The 19,422-nt window shown below is 43.6% G+C and overlaps 1 protein-coding gene across 3 annotated transcripts in view; it reads left to right on the top strand.

Moving 5' to 3' along the window:
- Positions 1–8,799: 8,799 nt before the first annotated feature.
- LOC143528311 (uncharacterized) overlaps positions 8,800–19,422 on the top strand; it is a 26,163-nt gene continuing 15,540 nt past the window's right edge. For all 3 annotated transcript variants that reach the window (XM_077023985.1, XM_077023984.1, XM_077023983.1), the window contains exon 1: positions 8,800–8,958. The gene's annotated coding sequence lies outside the window, so the exon portion shown is untranslated. The remainder of the gene's footprint in view (positions 8,959–19,422) is intronic.

Genomic DNA, 19,422 nt, shown 5'->3' with positions numbered 1-19,422 from the left:
AATGATCATTGAGCAGGTTTCCCCACACTCCTTACACAATCAGAACAGTCTTCTACACACAATCTTGTTGGACCTAGCTGGACCTACAAACTTGTACCGAGAGCGAGAACCAGTCTTTTGACTATCGATTTCTGAAGTGTGACGTTCAATATCATATCCATCTCCTTGTGAGAGCACAGAAACAGATCCCTGCTCGACGCGTATTTGCGGATGGCAGACCACTGTCTACGCGTAAATCTACCTGTAAATGCTGAAGGTCTGCTGTCTCTGACACACTCATATTACTTTAACACCCACCAGTGTGTGGGGTCCACTCCCACACCACTGCTTAGTTAACTGGGATTGCTACACCACGCAAGCAAAATCCTTCCAACAGAAACTAGATATGTATTTGTACACCTACATAATGCACATGTGCGAAGGCTGTAATATAACGGGCAGTGCGTGCAGGAGGTAGTAAGTGTTTATTAGGAAGCAGGTAAGTGAAATGCACTTATGGTCAGTTACTGAATGAACCTGACTAAACCACTGACCTACATCTGTGGCAACTCAAAAACTGCCAGTGTGCAAAATCTCCATTCACACTGAGTGTGTGAACAGATCCCGGCGGTTAGTTGGCCTGCTGTAAAGTCACACACACACACACACACACACACACACACACACACACACACACTCCTCCGGAGTCTCACTGTTGAGTTTAAGAACCTTCCTTAACTTTGTTGAAGGCTGCAATATTTAACTAATTACAATGTTTGTGAGTTTTTTAGCAAAGTTAGCTTGCAAGCTAACCTGCTAGGCTACTTCATACTTATCAGAAGAAATATTTTGTTGAAATATAAATTGCAGTGTTGGATTATTATGCAAAATTTTAAACTAATCATTCTTGGTCTAAATATGTGCTAGTGACTGAATTTAACTGGCTCTGCTAGCTACTGAAAGCTACTGAGATTCTATAGATTAGGTTAACTAGTAGGCTATATTAATCTAGCTGGTCTAGGTTGTGTGTTCTTTTCTTTCAGTGGAACAAATGTTGTAGACAGAAAGTAGAATGTAGTGAATATCCTAAAATTCCCAAAATGCCTCTTTATAAAGAATCTTTGTTTTGCTAAGCAATAACCTATAACCATTTCAGCTTTATTTCAATGACTGACAACAGATCAGATAAAGGCATGCGGGAGAGAGAAACAGACTCTCTGACGCACAGCAGGCATATAAGGCACACACACACACACGCGCACACACACACACTTTCACAGTCTGGCTGCTGGATGTGCCAGAAGAGGGTAAAACCATAGTGGAAACAAAACCTTTTAGACAGCATGTGCTTTTTCAGCTTCTGGGGCACAGCCAGTTGAGTTTCACATTTCACTTTTGCCTTGATGAGGGCCTGTGTGATGAGTGTAAGATAACGGACTGATAGGAAATGGAGTGAGGATCAGTATAAAAGTTATTCAGACATTAAAACGTGTTAGCCGATGAGCCGTATCTGACTGAACTGCACCCTGCCTATTAACATTACAGCATTTGAAGAGTTAACCATTACCTCAGGTTGTCTATCTCAAGACAAACAAACAAAAAAAAATATTCCAAAAAGGAAGTGAACTCTTCTTCTGTTTAACTTCTGTTAGCCAACACAAGGGGGGAAAAAAGCTTTCTGGAACAGACCTCGTTCTTAAAAACATTTTGGAAAACCATTTATGTGTCTTTTGTTGTCTTCATCCATCATTTTTTGTGTTGCACCAAAATGTGCTCTGAGCCCCGTTCCCTGGAGCACACGTCGAAAAACCGCATTTGAACTGTGGCGCTGTGTAATGGAGAGCAGGAGCGGCACACGCGGCCGAACCGCACCACGCTAGATGGAAAATCAGACGTATACTGCTGCACAGTAAATCTTATTGTAATTCACAAAGCTTGCATTACACGTCTCTGGCCCCGAGAGCAGCCTTGGCATTGTGTATGCACTCTTGTGTTTTCCTCTGTGCTTGTGTGTGCGTACATGCAGACAGGACGGCTGGCCTAGTGACATTTTAATCTCATATGAGAGACGATAATTCTCGTTTCCCCTCGACCTGCTTTTTAATCCCCTTTGATACACCGTAGCTCCCTGCATGGGCCAGAAGCGAAGGGGATTGTGGATGGGTGGGAGTTTGCCAGGACAGGGTCTGGGGATGGAGAGCGATTTTGCAGCCTCTAAGTAGCTTGTTTGGATGAGCTGTCACAGTGTTAGTACAAAGACCTAGGTGTTTGGGCAGCAGATAATCAGTAATTCAGTGTTGCTATAGTGAGGCGACAGTGCTGTTATTGTCTGTCCCTGATGGCTAAACATTAAGAGGAGTCATCTGGAACGATATTTTACTGGTTCAGATCTGCTCTCTTGTCCTGAGCGATCGCCGCCGAGTCCAGTGAAGCAGTCAGGGAGGCCAGCTGCTGGTTATCTGATTTTCTCATTAGACTCATGACTTTATTGTACAGTGTTTGGCAGGGACTTCACTCCGCTGAAGCACTGTTCTCTCAATCCATTTGTGGGCACAAGCATCTCAGGTAACATTGGCCTACGTTTGGTTGAAAACATTCATCCACTCCCAGAATCACTCTCAGAACCGTCAATTTTTTTCTATAGAATAGTTTACAACTGAACAGACATTTCTGCCAACAAGGCTGTTAGTCACATTGCTATTCATCTTCGGAGTATCTGGGTATATGCAGGATGAATGCGCTTACGTCTATGTAGCGTTGTGAGAGGTGGTCTGAACAGATTCTGCGTAACAGGGACAAATCCTGATGAAGCCATTTCTTCAAAGCAGTGATGCTTTTGCATGCCTTAAATAGAAGGCAAATCGTACTCAGTGGAACAACACTTGCTGTTTGTACCAGGTGCAGTCTCTGGATACCAAGCACGTAACCATATGTAAAGATGGCTTCGGCCCAGAGCCATTTTTAATCCTTGGAGGTGAAGGACTTAAGGAATCTTGCTAATTTCACAGATGGTTTAAAATAGATTAGTGTGGAGTACCAGTGCCCGGAGATGTGTGGACACACCAGGCTCCCTGTTCCTTTGCCAAAACTCTTCTTCCCAGACTCGGAAGTGCCTTCCAAAAGTCCAGCAAGGTTAAATACAAACTTCTGCATGTCTAAAGCGGCCCCTAATTTGTGATACTTCACCTCTACTGTCTGGCTCCCTGTGTGTGTGATAGTGATCAGCTAATGCATGATTGATAATTACCCCCACCCCACACACACCTCCCCCAATCATTACCTATTGCACACAGGCAGTTTGGTTACAGTTTCTGTTTGGTTTCCGTTTGGCTTTGTCTGACGTGTGTTCTGCAAATTCAGATATCCTTACTGTCACATGCTGGTGGGCTATAATTTGGTTCAGTACATTCCAGTAACCATTACATTTATCATCTTATGTGTCATGTTTCCCCGTGATTGTTACCGCCAGTAACCTCCTGAAACTGGAGAAACTGACTACAGAAAGAGAGCTTGGAAACACGGGGCTTTGATGAGATCTTTCATTTTCAATCCAAACAATGACTGTGAGTACAAAAGCCGCTTCCCAGCATGGCGCGTCTGCACAAAGCCGTCGGCTCGGAGGGCCATCTTTAATCGTTTAACTTCTCCGTCACCCCATCAATCGCTTGCTTCAGCATGAGTGCGAGCCAAGTCGGAGAGAGAGTGAGAGAACAAGGGGAGTGAGAGTGAAAGGAAGAGTGAAGGGGATGGCGTGGCGTGCGGAGTGGGCCAAGCCAGCTGACAGAACCATCGCGGCCCTATGGAGGCCAGACATGACTCTGGACAAGCTCAAAGAGCCCAGCTTGCAGTTAATGTGAGAACACAATAGGCCTGGGTGAAAAACTCAACATGGTTTTGTTGAACTTGTCATTCGCCATTGCATAGCTGCAAAGAAAGCCTAGGAACCTTCTGAATGTTGTTTGTCCTCCTCCAGTGCTCCATATTTGGGTCTCTTTTCACATGGCTTTTGTTGGAGAGCAGCTAACAATGGAAAGGACTCTTTCCGAGTGACATACAGTGTGGCTGGGTCCAAACCCTCTTGGATCTGCCCCGTCTTCTAGCGAGTCTCCAAAAAGCTGACCTCATGGCTCCACAGGACGCTATTAATCAGACCCTGTCGACAGCTATCAAGGAGGACTTAACAGTAAACAGACTCCTTTCCACGGAAGTGGCAGGAAATGCAGAATGATGTGTCATAGACCGGACCAGGCCATGTGGTGTGGAGATGGGTGTCACTCTGGAAAACATCCGCGGGGTTGAAGAAGGTGCAGCAGGCGTCATGTTTGTTGAAATGTAAATGGTGCATTTTTGAGCAACACAGTGGTTGATAGGGAGACTCAGTGCAGGTTGCTGAACTGTACCATAGAGGAAGGGAGAATGTATGGTAGGTTATCTCTTCTCATCTGTCACCAAATACCGATTTGTATGTTCTGAGATGTCTAGGACTCGGAAACATGTTGAGAATATCTAAGCTAGGGTTGTTGGGCATATCGATTTGCTAAATGAACTTTTGAAGAATCCACACAGGGCCATATTTCACAAAATGTAATTTTACATACTGTTTCACATCATTGCATTTCCTGAGTGTATTTATCTCTCAAAGCATTTGACTGCATTTCTTTTGGGAAGAATGAATACGTAATGCAAATTTAAAAGCATCTTGACTCCCTATGCAGTTTGAAGAATTTAGCAAAATAAAGGTTCTTATGTAGCCTTGTGTTATTATCTCAAACCCATCACTCCGCTCCCTCATGCATATGTCAATTACTCAACCACACCTTTATGAATATGTAAATCTGCTTAGAATGCCTCATTAATTAGTAATTCATGCATTTTTCACGAAGCCGATACATTTCCAATGGAGGATGATGATGAATTATCATTTGTTGTATCTAAGATATCCGTTTCTTTTAGTAAATTGGTTATTTTGAAAATTGTGTAGTGTTGAAAGCAGAAAACGCATTTGTTGGCTTCTCCACAGACTGCTAGCTTAAGCCTTGGGATCTTTATTCTGCTTCAGATCCTGCAGTTACCGGTTACCTTTGGTCCTGCTGCTCGGTGATCCAGGGAGCGAGTTATTCCTACATCGTGGGGGGGGGGGGGGGGGGGGGGGGGGGGGGACTATTCCTACATCCGGAGGTGAGCTATTCCTGCACCCATGGAATGAGCTTTTGTACGTCCGGGGTGGTGCTATTCTTGTGATCTGCCATGATGAATGCTATGTACACGATGAAACAAACCCCTGTATTAAATCGTTTTACTGGCCATATTAGGACAGGAGGAGTCAACCTGTGCAGCTGACTCAGTTAATATTACAGTGCTTAGCATATGCTCAACACATTAAGATTAATTTCATGCGCTAAGCAGTCATTCAGTCCTTCCGTGCAGTAAATATATTCATTACACACAACCACTTGATCTTATTTGTCTTTGATAATCACTTGAATGAAACAGACTGTTTGCTTATGGGACCGTGCAGCTTGCAGAAGGATAAATATATACATGGCTTCATTGACCCTTTGTGTGTAGAGGGTGGGGGTTGGGGGGGGGGGGGGGGGGGGTTGGATTTTCCGGTCCCTCCCCCCACCTCAGCCCCTCCCGGCCCGGTAAGCATTTCCTGAGCTTGTGGCCCAACGGCGAATCAGTGGCGGAGGCCCTCGCACACGGACAGCCGTGCATTCCAGCACCATGAATTTAACGTGAATGCGGAAGTCTGAGACGTGTGGGAACATTGCCTTTCTTGGGATTATAGTCTGCTACCTCCTGGATGCAACCACTTTGTTCCCATCTCCCTATTGGCTAAGGAATATATTTATGTAAATGGCGGTGGGACATCGGGGATGTAAACAAACGCGCGCTCCAAGGAGACGGTGTCCAGAGACCTCTCCAGTGCAGCTGGGATGAGTGGGACAGGGAAGAAACAAACAAAAGTGCCATAATGATCGTGTTGGAACACTTCACAATTCAGACATGAAATACGAGAACAGCTACTTTAAATAAAACTGCATTATATCCTGAACACCAGGGGCTGGTAGCTATTACCAGCTATTACTTCATAGCTATATGTGACATTATAGGTTAAGATTTCATTTTTACTGCAATATGATCCTATGGAGGGACGTTTTGGTTATATATGTCAGACAAAGCAAAATTTCCAATAGCTTTGGATAACCATAGTTATTTACTTCATACATGAGACATTTTCAGACAGTGTGCAGTATAAATTCTCTTTAACCCTGCCTCAAATATTCCAGTGTCTCTTGTGGCTATTGACTGAGCACAGCCACATTGTGATTTACCCCACATGAGCTACACTTCAGAAATAAATGGCTCAGGAAACAGCACAAGGTAGTGTGATGGCCTGCTCTAGGACAGCAGGGACATGCCTTATTGTGTGCCGCCTGACCACGTTACCGCGGAAATAGAAGGACACGGTTGGAACTGTTATCAGCTCTGAGCCCCATGACTCTGTCTGCAAATTCTTTACAAAACGAAACGGGCTGGTGGCTTCCTAGAAGGTCTATCACCCTTTACACGCCTGCACTCTCTTCCGCATTACTGCCTGAGATGGGATTAACACATGACTCTGATGATATAATCACTATTAGATTGAGCTCATATTCCTCAGAAAATTTTACTTGCATTTGAATTGTGATCTTCACTATGTAATCATGTTGGTGAAAGTGTCATTAAATATTTATCTACTTGGTCGCTAAGGAAAAAAATATGTTTTTATCTATATGTAGCTCAAATTGTTTTGAATAAAAAAAAAAGATTTATTTCTTTGCTTTTTTAGTTACTCCTCGTAAGTGTCACGTGTGTGTGTGTGAGATTGTTGAGCAGTACACACTCCTCGTAAGTGTCACGTGTGTGTGTGAGATTGTTGAACACACTCCTCGTAAGTGTCACGTGTGTGTGTGAGATTGTTGAGCAGTACACACTCCTCGTAAGTGTCAAGTGTGTGTGTGAGATTGTTGAGCAGTACACACTCCTCGTAAGTGTCACGTGTGTGTGTGAGATTGTTGAGCAGTACACACTCCTCGTAAGTGTCACGTGTGTGTGTGAGACTGTTGAGCAGTACACACTCCTCGTAAGTGTCACGTGTGTGTGTGAGACTGTTGAGCAGAACACACTCCTCGTAAGTGTCACGTGTGTGTGTGAGATTGTTGAGCAGAACACACTCCTCGTAAGTGTCACGTGTGTGTGTGAGACTGTTGAGCAGAACACACTCCTCGTTCCTCGTAAGTGTCACGTGTGTGTGTGAGACTGTTGAGCAGAACACACTCCTCGTTCCTCGTAAGTGTCATGTCCGCTCCGCCACATCTGCACTCTCATTTGGTTCTGGGGCTGAAAAGACTGACACCCTAATAAACTGATGTTAATTAGACACACTTTGAAATGCTTCGTTCTGCTGCTCCGTGTCTGCATTAAGGAGCTAGTGGCTTATTAAATCATTTGCTGCTCCTGGGTGATCTCCTTTTGAAACCCAGCCTCACCCTCCGGGCACAATTTATTTTTATTTTAAAAAATTATTTTTTACCAGCAAATTTTGCATTAGTTCAAGAGAATTATAAATCATTATTACACAGACAGGCACTTCAAACATTTTGTTAAGAAGCGTTCTGAACGATGATGCATCAAAGGGTATAGCACTGGTGGCTGACAGCTCGCTGGCGTGCATCAGTTCATTAATCCACTGTATTACAGCGTGCCAATATCGCTCGCATGGCCCTTTAACTGCACGATGCCGTGGGATTATTAAAAAACCTTTTGTTCCAATCAGGAGGAGGTGTACTATCAATAATATCATATCACAGGAAATGCCAAAGGCTGTTTTTGTAAATGGATTCACTACAATGAGGTGAGCACTCGACAGAGAATGGGGCCTGTAGCTGTGTGCCATAATGCTCAAAATCTGAATTTTAACAACCATCACCGTGAACTGAAACAGTTTTCTGCGGGTTGTGTTTACACGTAGACCAGCCTACGGAAAACTGCACACACTAGATATGTGTGCTATGGCATAACTGTAAGCGATCACGGTCGCTACATTTTTTAATTAAACATAACAATAATATTATTATTGTTACTATTATTACCATTTAAAGTTTAAAGATGTATTTATCTATAATTTACCCGATCAACACACCTCCTCTGGTCATAAATTAGGAAGAATACAAACACATTAAATAAATAAATGAAGATTTAAATCCCTGTGCAGTTGAAATGTCCACATGTACGTTCTCAAGCGGCTTTAGGTTAGCTTGCTAGCAGGCTATTAACTAGCACTCACAGCTATCAATGCTAGCTAAACGACGGCAACTTAATAGTCTGTGTTTGTCTTTAATGTTGTAAGTTAATGTGTTAGAGGCGACATGGTTCAGTGTTTTGTTACAGCCTTTGCTCCGTTTTTACTTTGCTGTTGGGGAAAAATAATTCTGTACCTCAGCCGTGTGAATGTTGCCATGACAATAACGTTTGAATGTTCGGCCTGTGAGGCAGGTTTGTGGATCCTGGTGTAAATCAAATGTTAGCCTTATTATTATAGAAGAAATACTAATGTTTATAATATATAAAAACGATATTGATTTGTTGTGCGTGAATAGAGCGCAATGTTTTTGTATGTACGCACCGTTCGTACATGAGGCCCCAATAGTGAAATCGCTGTGATTTGAACGTCTCCGGCCATTGCTTGTTAACCAATCACCGTAATCTCCGCCCCTTTGCTTTTTAACCAATTACGTTCTGCCTCTAGAACCGTTTGAATTAATTGTGACTGCACCAAAATTGGACGGATGTGCGAAGGAGTTTGGCTTTTCTTAACCAGTTAAAGTCAGCTAACAACAAACAAGTAAAGGCGACGCAGCTTTAGAGGGGCGGTACCATATCATGGTAGTTTTGCAAATAAGCAAACAAATCACAAGGAGGACTGAACAAAAGGTAAACATTAAAACCCCGTCCGTTTCATATCGCGTTCATACTGCGTAGCTGTAGTTCCGTAGGAATCTGGCGCTTTTCTGCAGATAATCTGCGCCCGTTGACTACATGGAACGGCAGGCGTGGTTTGCACAACAGCCTTCAGTGCTGGTTTGAGTTGTGACTTTGCTCTTGAGTTTACTCTGGATACGTGACCTGTGAACAATTACCCTGCCCTAGTCCCGCACAGCCCCGCGGCTCCAACGGCAGCACAAAGCAGGTCTCAGTATTAATTAATGTGGTCAGATAGAGAGATAAAAGGGGGAAAGAGGCAGCCAGCTTAATTGCCCTCTAGCCAGCATGGAAGAGCGTTTGATATGCTTTCCTCAATATCTGCCGTCATTCTAATGTATCTCATTAATGTCGCCCACCAAGCGCATTTATATATTGCCTATAATAGTCATGACCCTGGTGCAGTTAGAGATTACACAAACCTGTAAACTGAATGGAAGTGTGAAAAATGTCACAACAGCCAATGCATGATATCTATGCTGATGATCAAATCCCTTTTAATTAAGACTATTAGGCAACACTGGCTAATGTTCGGTTGGTTCAAGTAATTGGTTTTCAGCATTGAAGACTTATTAGATAAAGTTGTGTTAACCATCTCTGGCAGTGTGGCGCGTGGTGTTAACTCCAAATGAGCTGATTCTCTCGTACTTGTAGGATGTTTTTTTTTCTTTTAGTCATCAGAGTTCTAAATATTTACCACCAAGAGACTCCAGATATTGCAATTGACACCGTGGTAAAATTAACCTGGAAATATGAACAATAACAGTAGTAAAAGCTGGCATAATGTTGAAAAAGTATCATTAGAGATACTAGACATGCGCACTGTATGTGTTCTTTTAGGAGTGGAGATGTTGGAGTTGGACTGGGACCGATGATGTGTGAGAGTGTGAAACCGTGCTCACATTACATTAGCAATAATCATTTTAGTTCATTTTGAAAGGTCGTGCCGGTCCTTAGCCTAAAGGATAACTGAGTGAGATCCTCAGTGTATAAGAAGAACCTGCAGCTGTGGGATCTGAAACCTACCTGCTTAAAAAAACCCACACTGTGATAACAACAACCAGAACAACAACAGAGCATTAGGTATTTCAACACATTTGTAAATTCAGTGGGTTAGCAAAATTGTTGCTATGAGTGGGATAGGTGTTAGCCATTCAGACGTCTCCGGTCTCTGTGGGAAAGCGCAGCACTGCAGTCTGTTTTGTGTTAGGCTCTGGGTTTGAGCGTTCAAGTGGTCCACTAAATACTAAAGTGATTTTTCCAGTGCCTCCTTCTTTCGGGCTCTCGGCGCTGAGGACGTTTACGATTGCTCTTCATCACGCTGCTCATCATCAGAGCTTATTCTGACTCACTTTCTCGCCCTCACGCTTGGACACAGTTACTGTAAGTTTAGTGTATGGCACATGGAGTACAGTACACTTTACTGTCATCTGGGTTTTTTTTTTTTTTTTTTGCTGGGTTTTCAAATGTAAACTGGATTACAATTTCCTAAGCAGCTCATAAGTGCTAATTGTCTTAAACCTCTGTGTTCTGGCACCACTGAGTGGTTTCCATTTAGAAATGGCCCCAGGTTTGGCGGATTTGGTTAGAAATCCCTTTAGATCCTACGTGGAAAAGCTCGTCACAGTTCCAGAAGATCTGGCCTGCTCTCTGCTACTGACATGAAAGAAACAAACAGAACAGTGAAGCACATAAACACCTTTATAAATTTTTTACATGGGCAGACCTCTATTTTTGAATTTAAAATTAGATTGAAAATTAAACTGGTCATTTAGCCTAGTAACCTAGCCAGTGGTTGAAATGATTCATACGTTGCACTGATTTAGTTAATTTTGACATGTACATACTTCACTTTGACACTTTGTTGTCCTATACATGCTCATAATTAATTACTTTCTGTCATTTCAAGGTGTATGTTAGTAAATGGTAGTTTCTTGCCCAGAAATGATGTGATAAGGTTAGTAGCTTTGAGAAATGACCTGGGGGTTTCACTCATCTGGCTTTATTTGTGAGGAAAACGTTACATGATTGAGCATGTGTGAGATGAAATGAAGTTTATCAGAAATCGCATACAATAGTTTGTCTCCTTCTGCATGTTGGTGGAGTGAATGTAACACCACACACACATATACACACACACACACACCTTGTAAGCTTTCAGTCTGCTTTGTTCAGCCTGGAATCTTAATTAAAGCACACAGTCTACTGTTGGTGCTTTGGTATAGTCTGTCAGCACGATGCACATACTGAATTAAAGACACAACTGTGTGTTGTGTCTTTAGAAGGGATATCTTGTGTTAAAGACACAACTTTGTATATCATGTTGTCATGAGGCTAAACCAGCAACAGTAACACACAATTACTCTGCTGAATGACACATACTGACTACGGAATGACTCTGTACTGCTGACAACTTTAAAATCCTGTCAAATTGCAAACCAGGCTCATTTTGCAATTGAGTTGAAAGTTACAATTGCCTGAATATATATCCTCTTTATTATTGTGGCTTTAGGCTTCCCGGTCAAATAAGGAAACAGTTACAGGATGCTGGCTGGGGAACTGCTCCAGTTTGCCAAAAAGATTTATCAAGATCTTCATTGTGGCTGTAAACATTTGCAGGGTTTTGCCAGTTCATTAATCATAAACATATGATTACTGGAGTGTTATGAAGTTTATTATCTAACGCTACGTTCAAATAGCTAGAAATCCTGGAGGGGGTTCTGCTCATTAAATGGCGGTTTTCTCATTATTGGACTAAATTGGTTTCGAATAAAAAAAATTGAACATAAACAATATTTTGAACAGATATTTTAAATCAATACACTTTCCTGTCAATCTGGATGATGTTTCATTATTCTCTGTTTTAACCACCCTGTGTCCTCAGAGAGCAGCAGTGGTTTAGAGAAAACCCAGCACGTTTTGTTGTATTGTTAACACATGGAGCCCCAGAGCGCCCTTTAGAGCGTCCGTTATTGTGTCCGTATACAGCAGCCTGGTTGGGTCTACTCCTCTTCCTCTTTCAGCGTCTCAAAGGCAGTCACTCACAGCTGCACGTTGTATATTCACACAGTAAATGTATTCAGCCTCACCGATATTCACCAGACGCGCCCCGCACCCACGTGTTTGAGTCAAGCACTGCAGCTCGGCTATTTGAAGTTTTGCCATCACTGTTGCTGATCAGTGGTAACCCACCTGTGTGTCGTCGTGTCAGATATGCGAAACATTAGAATGAAATGCCTGCCGTCTTTTGAGCGTTAGACAGAGCTTTAAAACTCCTCTTCCTGGGAAGCGTACCAGAAGACTGATTTTAAAAGGACCATCATTAATACCGTTGTGGCACCTTGTCATGACACCACTGGGTGGTGAGGAGACGCATTCATCTCATAATAACCATTATTAATAATTTGTTTGATTAATGACGGATAAAACTGAAAGATGAAAGTTGGAATGTGCTCAACTTTAACTATGAATAACAGATTCTTCTTATTTTTTTATTTTTTTATGTTAATTAGGGTGTGACTGCACATCTGCACTTCAAGTTGCAAACGCAACCCTGCACGAGCAGTGTGATCAGAACCAAAGCACATCACTGCTCCTTCCTGAAGTGGACCTCAGTTCTTCCTGTCCGACGCTCCTTCGGGGAGGAGGCGTGTGCCGGGTTGAGAACTGGTTCTGCTCCGAGACCGTTTTTAACAAGCCCAGTGAAACAAAGGATGTGATCTTCCACATTTCATCCCAGGAAACCAGGACAAACCAATAGACGCTAAATATGCCCAACAGCTGTGCTTAGACATGGGGAAGGAATCAATCGGTCTGGCGTTTGAACCAGCGTTTAGTCTGCGGCTCACAATGCACTCGCACACACGGCGCCTGCATAAACACGTGGCTGAATGTTTCATACATTGTCTCTACAGAGCTGTAATATCCTTTCAGACTGTTAAAAAGATATATGCCTTACGAGCTAAGCAGCTTCTTCCTGTGAGCAGAGACCCTCTGCTGCCAGTGTGACCTGTGTGATTCTGGTGCTCACATTGCTTGAAAATATGCATGTGCTTAAAAGGAAGTTAGAAAGTGTCCTTTCACTAACTCACCCACGTTCCATTAGGGAAGATACACCAGATATACCAAATGTTAATATTTCAAAACAAACTGTGTAGTTTGAAATTTAAAATTCTAGTCCTTAAAAACATTTCCTCTTTTTAATCTACTAGTGATACCTGATATGTGGAAAGGTTTCTGCCAGTTCTGCACAAAATTCTGTCCAAACCTCTGGAAGCAGGAGTGGGGTAGGGGTGTGTGTGTGTGTGTGTGTGTGTGTGTGTGTGTGTGTGTGTGTGTGTGCGCACGCCATGGTCTCCTGGGCTGCTGTGTCTATTGTCATATGTGTTTGGCTTTGATTAGGCACTTTTGCCCAGGCGCCTGCTCTCCTGCAAGGAAGACGCCACTGATTTGGTTTATACAGATCATATGGCAAAGGAAACGGCTTGAAACACGTGACTCCACCAACCTGATCTGATGTGTTTCCTATGTCCTGAGCCTGGGTTTATTCTTCCCCGTTGAGAAACAGACACCCTGCAGCTCACGTGCCGGACTGGGCTGGGGGGGATTCGGGGGGGGGGGGGGGGGGGGGATTCGGGGGGGGGGGGGGGGGGGGGGATTCGGGGGGGGGGGGGGGGGGGGGGGGTCACATGCGCTGCAGACATGGATGTTCAGGCAACAATACGCTCTCTGTTTTCACACGTATCGGGTTGCTTCCTATTGGGGGAGCGAGTGGGGTCTCTGAATGACCAACACCGCAGGCAGGAAACCACCCGGGCTGAAGGTCGCCGTCGCCACCGGCAATTAATACAGCCGCCGCGTCTGGACCGAGACCACTGGACGGTCCAGGGTGCAGCCGTGTCCAGGGCAGACGGAGATCGCAGTAGAGACGCACCACAGGATGCGTTCGCCCGTGGAAGTTTGGTGCAGAAGGCCTCGCTGGATGGATCGGCCTAGGGGAAAGTTTGACGTGAAAAGTTCTGGTTGTCTGTCTGTGGCCAAAGGGAATGGCGTCACGGGCCTGTCTGCTCCCGAATCTAGTGCCAGTCTTCATCAGTGTGACCAAAATGTCATCAAGTAGTTTAATGCCCCTTAATATTGTTGTATCGTTTACATTCCTGAGCGCCCTGAAAATGAGTCCCAGCTGGGAAGATTCTGGAAGCCCAGAGAGAACTGGGGGAAAAATTGACAGGCTATTTAGACGTGCTACTTCACTTTGCATTAGAGTGTACAATATCAGGCAGGAGGAACCGGAGTGAGGGCAGATTTCAGGCAGCATTCATTGGGCCCAGAGCGACGGATCACTTACCTCTGGAAATCAAAGTCAACACTAGAGGAACTGGCCTGGGGAGAAGCCCAGAGTCTCTGGGAAAACGTGTGAAACCTGTAGAAAGAAAATCCATTACTGCACGCGATGCCAATGAGCATGAAAAGAGCTGTCTTGTTAAATCCACCGGCTTGATAAAGCAGAGGCTCAGCTTGAGGGATTGCTCCGTGAAGGTCTGACATAAGGTAGCGAGAGAGATGGTTATCGATACAAGGAGATATTTAGAAAAGCATTCAGCTTCCGAGGTCTTGCTGGTTAAGCGTGGAGAATAATGAAAACCGGCTTCAGACCGCGCTTAAATTACTGCGACCTTCTGCTGCTCCGTCTGTAATCCGAACAGCAATCTCTGCTCAGCTTCAAAATGTTCAGGATAGAAACGAGGTTTTTGTGACCTTCTCTGTTCTCCTCTTTTAATAATCAACTAAAACAAAACGGATTTCACGATTCCACAATGATACTGTATGCTATTATAGCATAAAAAAAAAACATCTCATGATTGGTAGAGGTTTCTGCCTTTCTGTGTGTTCTGAGGTGCCCTGGTTGGGTCTTCATTGTAATGGCGGTCTGTAGGTAGCCGGAGCTTTTTGTAGTTCTCTCTCATTTTTCTCTTGGCTGTTGCTTCGTGTTTAAGGTAGCCGTCCTCTTTCCCCCTACAAGTTTAACACACTTAACCCCTGACCTGCTTTCTTTGAGGGCTTTGAGTCACCGGCCACACCGTTCAATTTCATAGCAGATTTCAATCTGTTGTGACTCTGTAATACAGTTTGAAGAAACGCCTTCTGTAAACCGATTTGAAGTGTCAGAGGGTATTTGAGGGGCTCAGGAGGCCCGCTCCGTTTGGCTTGATATTGGGCAAGATTGTTATTGCTGTATTTAGCGGCCTTCACTATCAAGTGTGCCATTTTTGCAATAGCAGAGAAGTTTCCTTGTACCCAAGGTGAGAGGCGTAAGGTAGACCACCTGTCAGACGACCCCTGACCCTTTAATCGTCTTGCTCCTGCTAGCCTGGTGGCACCCTCAGTAGATTTGATTTGATTTTAATGTGCCGTGATGCGCTTCCTTTATCTCTGTCCTGCTGTGTGGCTGAAGGAGGGGCGACTGGAGTCCCTCATATTAGGGCGCATTGGGGGGAAAAACGGCTTCATCATTAATCCTCCATTTTTCGTCCTGTTTGCTCAGACACCACTGAAAACCAAGCAAACCCTTAGCAGGAAGCTACTTCTGTGTTCATGCCAAATCTTTACTGCATTATACCCGTTATCTGTGCTCCGGTGATCCGTTCAGAAGTGCTGCATCTGCTGACAACTTAAAAAATAATAATGTACTGAATTGTTTTTGCAGTGTTTTGAGTGTCACATCTGTAGCAAATTCATTTTGTATTAAATTCAGTGAGGCCTCTTTTTTTTTTACATGCTGCCTGTCTAACACATAATATGTAAGTCAAAAGCATTTATGCTAAATATCTCACATTCTGTCAGAAAAACTTTGTTACAGTGTGATGAACATTTATTTGATTGAGTTGTTTTTTTCTCCGATATTCTTGTACTATAGTTCATGAAGAAATCATCATAATCTCTGGTTTAATAGGCAAACCCTCATTCAAATACTATGATAACATACCCTCTTGATTTTTGAAGAATCTCTGAATAATGCACGTTCACACACTCATGATTGGAAATATATTCTTTCAGCTCTTAATACTGGTCTGAGACTTTTGGGGTTTGGCTGTGTCTGTGTTATTTCAAAAGAAAACACTTTATAATCATTTACTGAAAATGTGAAGACATCACCTCCTCATTTTGAATCGTCTGTGACAGTCTGTGCTTTTGTGTGCTAGGGAATGACTGCACATTTGGAACGCACCCATACGACAACCAAAGAATAAAACCTGAATGAAAACTGCTCGTCAGATCAAATGAAAACTTGGCAGGTGACCTGACTTTCTCTTACTAAGCTTCCAAACCACTTAACGTAAAGCTTACTGACATGGCGTATAGAAGGAGAACTTCAATCAGTGTCCTGCAGAGAGCAATAATTCTCATTTTACTGTTCACGGGTTTCTATTTTTAACAGCTATAATCTCGGTCTTTGTTTTATAAGAGTCCAGACCCCCCCCCCCCCCCCCCCCCCCACCCATTGTTAGTTTGCTCATTTTATTTATATCTAATTTCAATAATTTCAGTTTCAGTTAAATGGTATTTTAACCCCACTAAAACATTTATTTTCACTGTTTTGTCTTTACAAAGTTGCTCGTTCACATGGTGCATGCCAGTCTCGACCATATCCTGTGGTAACACCTCACAAATGAGGTAGATACTGAAATGCAGCATAGAAATTAATGTAGTTTTCTTTCTTATTAAGCCTGATGTGTGGGAGAAGGGGGCTTCACTGGATACCTACACGAGTAATGATATTTAACTAGCAATCAGTTTGTGTTTAAAGTCAGTCCAAGCGACCCAAGGCTCCTTTACCTTGTGTGATTGGTCTTAGCTGTCAGGTCATGGTTTAAATCTTTTATTTTGTTTATTTTTTTTGCTGTTGCTGAGGATTCGGAGAAGTAGAAGAACTGGAGGTAGGGTTCTTTCATTTGCTTGCAGGACTCTTAAGAAAAGCGGTACAAGGTAGCCAACCCTTTGGTGAGCGTTTAACAAACAGAAGCATTGTTGCTCAGAGCAGGCAAGCATCACCAGTCTGTGTTCCTGCAGCATTCCACCGTGTCACACAATCCGGTACGCTTCCTGTTGAACGTGCCGGTCCAGGAGGAAGGAGGACGCGTGTGTGTGTGTGTGTGTGTGTGTGTGTGTGTGTGTTCTCCTCCACCCTCTTTGTGTGTGTCACGTGCAAGTGTGTCTGTTGTTGGTGTTCTGGTTGAGACCCTTAACACTCCTAGGACTATACTCAAACTAGCCTATATAACATTCTTCCGTATTTTCTGGAATGTGTGTTTGCAGACCCATGTCAGCAGAGCATCGTCAACTGTAACGTACACTAAACTAGATCACCTTATTCCTCCTAGGCAGATATTTCAGCCCAAGACCACAGGGCACAGGCCCTGGCGAGGGCAGCTACGTGTCTGGGCCGGCGGGTCTTGGGGGACGTGTGATACCAGTGCTACTCCACCGTCTAGCTGCTCCACCAGGGCCCTGCAACGCTTTATGAATACAGTAGTGTGCAAAGTGCTACTTGTGAGAACATGCATGGGTCATCAGTATGGGGGATTCAATGCCGAGAGAGACAGACAGACAGATACACAGGAAAGTGAGAGACAGACGGAGAGAGAGACCAACAGTTACAGACAGACACAGTACGGTCTAAACATCTATTTCATTTTATCTTTCTCTGAATATAGTAACTTATTTTTCTCTAGCTAATAATACTAATAGCACACATTTTTTGAAGGTGACTCTTCAACTCCAACTCCGCTACAAAGCAGTTGCAGACCATAATCTACCCCGACCATTATGAGTTTAGCAGACGAGGAGACGGCCTCAGATAGCTGCATCTCTGTCATATGGAGATAATGGTATATGTAAGCCTAGCTTCTAATGACTTTTTGAGCTTGGTCACCCATACCAGAGGGATTGCATTCCCAGCTGTTAGGATAGTGCTGTCCATCGCTGTATTTATGTTTTAATGGCTCTTTGGTCTCGTAACATTAGTTTTGAAATTTTCCCAACCAGTGGCCAGACCACAGCTTTTTAAATGTGATGCAATTATTGTGCCACGTTTACATGTTTGCCAACATGTGAGTGGATAATTCATTTGTATTAGTACTGAATTAAAATGCTGTGATTTGTGCTACGGTTAGTGTTCCTCGTGTGCTGTGGGAACTTCATTTAGGCCTGTTCTTTACTGAGGTTCAAGACCAATTAATAGTGGTGCATTTAGTGCGATTACAAAATTTAAGTATAAAGCAGGTTTTCCCCCTTGGTCTGTGTAAAGTCAGATTTCCCCTGTTTAACACAGGGCTTTGCCTTGAATTAACTCTTGTGCTTTCAAATGGACATGCGAACCCTAAAGGGAAAACCCCCCGAAATCAAGCACTCCAAACCTTTTAAGCAGCATTACACATTACGGCTTGTTCTGTCCTTTGACAAATTTCATTTGTAGAAGACTGAACATTTTGGTAAGGATGCTTACAGCTTCGTGTGTAGTACATAACAACCATGAAAAAGTCCATGTGCACAGATTGTTTTCTTTAATATTCAGACCCTCGGTGTGTGGTGCAGCCTACCTTTGTGTGTGTGTGTGGTCCCTGGAGTGTGCTTGTGTTTGGGAGCAGTGCTGAGGGCCCCTCTGATGGAACACTGCAGCTGTGTGTGTGTGTGTGTGTGTGTGTGTGTGTGTGTGTGTGTGTGTGAGAGAGTGACTCAGGAAAATCACATCATGTTTAACCTGTGCTTCCACAGTTCACTACCCTCTGTACAGAACAATTGTAGTGTTGGTGTTGTATTCTCATCAAGGAAAGGACTTCTGTAACATTCCACCAGTGCTAATGTGCAAATTAGCCCTGTGTGCAGCTCGGCCCCTGGGGCACTGGAGGTACCAGGAGGTGGCGGGTAATGAGCAGTGTGAGATATGAGGTCAGACAGCCCCCCTCACCATGCTGGGAAAATACTCACAAATAATGGAGCTGCAGGCTGTAATTAGGTGGATTGTGATTCAACAATAAAGTCGTGATTGTGTCGTTTAGCAGGAAGTCACATGGCCTTCCAGGGGTGGGAGAGAGTCCCATAGCAACCTGTTGTCACCTACGCCTGACTACTCTGTGCAGGGCACGTGTGGGGTGAGGCTGCTGTACTTCTTACCAAAATGCCTCACAACACATAATTATATAATATTTATTATTATTTATTCAAGTAATTTCTGAAAAACTGAAATTCTACCAAGTGCAAACGTATGTCCTTTTGTTGCCATTACTTCAATCAAACTTCTTCTGTAACCACAAACGAGTGTCTCACATCTGCTTTGTAGGATTTTTGCCCACTCCATCCAGGGGCATCTGGCATGCACCACCCGCTCCAGATCTTCAGCATTTCTATGCGATTGAG

This window comes from Brachyhypopomus gauderio, chromosome 12 (genome assembly GCF_052324685.1).
Source record: "Brachyhypopomus gauderio isolate BG-103 chromosome 12, BGAUD_0.2, whole genome shotgun sequence".
Taxonomy (NCBI): domain Eukaryota; kingdom Metazoa; phylum Chordata; class Actinopteri; order Gymnotiformes; family Hypopomidae; genus Brachyhypopomus; species Brachyhypopomus gauderio.
Note: the sequence above shows the minus strand (reverse complement) of the source record. Positions and strands in the feature narration are given on the sequence as shown.